Below are 4,748 nucleotides of genomic sequence, written 5' to 3' on the forward strand. Positions count from 1 at the left end.
AAGACGAATTCTATCTTTAACATTTAAATTGATACACTAGATTACAGAATTATTAAACAAAATTTTCATACAAACCGGTCTTAGAAGCAGACATTTATAAAATATAGAAGTCTCTTGAGAATAAAACTACTTTTTATTCTTTGTAATAGCACAGATAGCATTACATTAACGTATCTGTCTAGTAACTTTAAGTCCTTACAGGATTAGCGCGAGGCGTCCGAAACGTTCCGAGCGCGGAACAGTTTATTTCACGGAGTATTTGTCTAAACACTACCTACGTTCTCGCCATCTTTTCTGCAACGCTGCACCATCAGTCCTCAAGAAAACTAGTTCTAGTCTAGTAACCTAGAAATTTTGTTACACTAGAAAGTAATTTCTTATTTTAATGGGCTCCTAATAATAGATATATTTCTATTATTTTAGATTGTACTTATAACAAACAGTCTAGTTCAAACCAACCGATTTATAAATTTAAGTGTTCCTGATTATCACGATTTCTTCTATCTAGTATTGTCATATCGTTGTGTTTCAGAGTCATGATAATGCCATTAGAGCCTTTAATTTTAAAACTTTATCCAAAAAGTTTTTTTTTAATTTAATTACTCTTAATTTCTAGTCTTTTAGAAACTAAAGTTTCTTCTGATTATATATAGCAGATTTTTTTTTTTGAAAACATCTGAAATAATTATTAAGGTTAATAAAAAAAACGGTAATTCAAAAATATATTCAAAGTTCCATTACATAGCTTAATAGTCAAACAAAGTCCTTTTTATTTCGCTCTTAAACTATATAATAGTATCAGAAAAAATACTCTGAGTACAAGTACAGGACAAAGGAACGACATCAATAAATTGTTGTAAGAGAAATTCCTCTATGAAATTAACTATTATTGATACTGAATTGAGTTGAGATTCATTATTCATTGTGGGATAGCCGTTATTATTATTATTTGAACACACGATAATATTGTGAATTACAACACTAATAATTAAATATTTTATGTGAGGAAAACAATGTCATCCAACACTTTTTTACTTTTAAACAGATATTTTCTTGAGTCAAAATTGCAAGGAAAAGCATATTTATTAAGTTATATCTTGTTTTACAATCTAAAACTCTACTCACACAAGTAATATGAGTGATAAAACAATAGACAAGAAAAATATCCAACCTGCTGCTTCCGAGATTTTTCGTCCCGTACCGATTTAGCTATCATGCTCTTACTCGACTAACTCCAAGCGGTACGACAAGCCACCGTGTAGTATCACTTAGAATATTACTTTGTATCTCGATATTCTTGGTTTAATTGGACAGAACATAATTTTAAAAGGATATAAATGTTCTTATTAACTTATAAAATACTAAAACTATTGGTGAAAGTAGGGATTTACAGGTCCTTAATACTTATATTTCCGATTTATATGTAAACCCTTTTTAGTTAATATAATTAAAAATTAAATTTAGAGTAACAGCACTGCGGTTAAGGAAATAGCATCATTAATTTTTCTCGTATTTCTTGAAAATAGACATTTACGTTCACTTGGAAAGTGTAACTGCTACACACCTTTTTTTAGGGTCAACATTAGTATGACTGACCCTTCTAGTTAAGACAAAACTATTTTAAAAAATCACATCAATAATATCTATAAGTAATAATAATTTTTCAAATTATAATTAAAAATATCTTTTTCATTTAACTTATAATCCTAAGTAATATTTCATAAAAATAATATTAAAATATAAAGAGAATAATATCAAGAAAATATTAATGCTCATACTAGAATGAACTAAGTTTATTCTAAGCTAAAATTTCCTTTAGAAAGGAATGTCGCTATTTTATTTAAAAAGCTCCCTAAAGATCGACCGGCGACCGGGGCGCGCTGAAGAACAAAGCCGGACGGGTCTATAATAGGGATAAAAATCATATATGAAACTCATAGTTTTATATGATAAATTCATATAATATTATAATTTGCTTATTTTGATAGTAACGTTATCTTAATCTACAACATAAAATATAACAAATATTTCATAATTTTACTGTCAGACAGTTGTATACGTATAAAGCATATACCTTTGGCATTTTAGAAAGCACCTTTCGTTATAATTGATATTCGGTACAAATGTGAAGCCTAAAGGAATCCAACGGCGCAGGACGGAGCGGGCGTACGTCTTCCTGTGTTCCGGACCAAAGATAAACCGCTTCCTTTTCCTGCCCCTTGGCCTAACATCGTGTAACGTACAAAAGACAAAGTATAAGTGTGCCTCATGTACCACTTTTCTACGAACAGTGTTATATTTTTTTATTGAACAAGAGAACGGTATGATTTTGATTTCATATTTTATGACGTGAAATATTAAAATACCATCACATGTGGACTTAAAATATGAAAATATAACTATTCTTTAAATCTATATCTATGTGTAAATATTAGTAAGTGCTATTTCATATCTATTTCGAACAGTAGTCAGCATAAAAATTAGACTCACACAACTTATCTTGTAGTATTTAATCTTTTTTCATAACCGATTCATATATTAATGTGTGATCCTAAATGCGGGTTCATATAATAGGTTCTGTAATTTTTTTTATAACATAACTGGCACTCATTTATTTGTTGTTTTCATTAATTATAAATTATATTGTTATGTTTTTTAAAAATAAGAATATTTAATTAAAATATCAGTTTTATGACATATATATATATAATTTTATTTACCAAGACATGTAAAAGTTACACATTCAAATATATACTTGATGAAATATCGTCAAACTATGTCTCCAGTTATATTTTAAAAACCTGTTGTGTTGTTAAATCAGGAGATCAAATTTAAAACGTGTACAAGATCTTGCTATCTTTTGGCAAACAGGAATTTCCGAGCCACGCAAATTCCCAATTTACGTTTGGTCTATACATCTGTTGACATCCAGCTAACGAATGTCAACCAAAAAAAAAGATACATGCAGGACAACGGCGAAACATCCGACTGTTATGTAATCGTGCGTTGATCGTATAGTTATAATTAAAACGAATTGAATATCTCTTAATTATGAAATGCACTTATACAATCAAAATTGTAAGCTACAGAGCATTCTACTAATTAAAAAAATGCAAAAAAATAAATAAAACGTACAAAACCAGAGCTTAATTACACAGATAGCACCCTCTTCATTATTAGAACAATGAGTTAAAGCGTCGAACTCGAAGCAATAACTAAAACTAAACACGTTTGTAACAAGTTGTTTGTTGTGTTATCAGCGTTGTGCCAAACGTTCCCGCTCGCACATTCGCCGCAAACTTACACCCGCTTCTAATGAAAACTTTACGAGGTAAACGAGCCAGACATTTGGATTTCAATCGAATGATAAAGACTACAACTCTAAATTAAATACTTTAGCATTATCTTGACAGTGACCGTAGTTCTTAAGATACCTTTACTTTATACAAAGGTAGGTTGAAGTAATGTCATCCTGGATTATTGGCGCTATAATTATAATAATTGAAGACATTATTTTGCCGCGTGATCACAAGATTCTAGTTTACTCATTGTATATATAATAACAAATGTTATATAAATAAATCGATATCCTTGTGTAAGTCGTGCAAATGTGTGCGAGTGGGAAAGTAAATCAGTTGAAACAAATGTAGAGCATCAGTCAGCGGGCCGGTGGGCAGCTAGGCCGTCGTTAGTGGTTGAGGCCGACTGCGATAAATCTTCAAGCCGCCTTGAGGACAGCCACTATAAAACAATTCCTGGATAGAAATATTTGAAATTATTTACCCCTAAATTTATCTTTGTTAGTAAATGAACGAAATAAATGTAGACAGAATATCATAATTTAATTAAAAAGCGATAACCATAAAAACTTGCCGCATTCAGTCATACATAACAGAAATGGGTATGGAAACTGAAATTGCTGTGCAATCTATCCCCAGCGATATACATTTTATTTGTAGGTAAATACGGCCCACATTAATCATAACGAAGGGTGGCGTGGAGTGCAGTGCAGCAGTGTTCAGACAATGTGAGCGCCACCGCAAACAACTGCACCGGTCTTTTAATCTCACGAACGCCGAACGGGGAGATATTCACCACATCAACTGATCACTAGTTTTGTACCTTGATTCTTTTTATTCTTTGTAACGGTTATGTATCACTGTGATTACTGCAGAGATTTATGTGTGGGTATACATTGGCTATAATGGCTCTATGCATATCCCCTGTGCATATTTAAAGTTAAACTAGTTAACTACAGTCACCGTTTATTGTATTTATTGATGATGCTATTGTAACAGCAATTTTGTTAATGATAGGGATTAGTTTGTTCAAATTTCACGTAGCCTAAATCTTTGAAAAAGTAAAGACTGCATCTGTAAAAAAAATATGTTAACAACGAAACAATACTAAATACTTAGTATTCTCAGTATTAAGTAAGGAGTAATGATATTTAAATATTATTTATACGGACAATGTAAAAAAATAAAGAATCTTCCACCCATGAACATACTTCATTTATTGTCCTAACAAAGACTGTCAGAGGTCTAACCAGACGATTTCCATTTTCCAATTGATTGCATTCGTGGTTGCTTTATACTAATAGTCTTTTGTATGTTTTAAAACTAACATATATATCACTTTGAAAACAAAATTGAATTTGCTTAATTCTATTTGTATAAACTCAAAAACAAAAAAAAAACTTTTAACATCTATAATAAGTTTCCTTCAATTACAATTTTCTTTACAAG

The 4,748-nt window shown here is 30.7% G+C and overlaps 1 long non-coding RNA gene across 1 annotated transcript; it reads left to right on the plus strand.

Moving 5' to 3' along the window:
• The first annotated feature begins 3,672 nt into the window (after positions 1–3,672).
• On the plus strand, positions 3,673–4,505 carry LOC133319228 (uncharacterized). Its single transcript, XR_009752912.1, has 2 exons — positions 3,673–3,799; positions 3,960–4,505. It is a non-coding gene; the product is annotated as an uncharacterized LOC133319228 (long non-coding RNA).
• Positions 4,506–4,748: the final 243 nt, after the last annotated feature.

This window comes from Danaus plexippus, chromosome 15 (genome assembly GCF_018135715.1).
Source record: "Danaus plexippus chromosome 15, MEX_DaPlex, whole genome shotgun sequence".
Lineage (NCBI taxonomy): Eukaryota > Metazoa > Arthropoda > Insecta > Lepidoptera > Nymphalidae > Danaus > Danaus plexippus.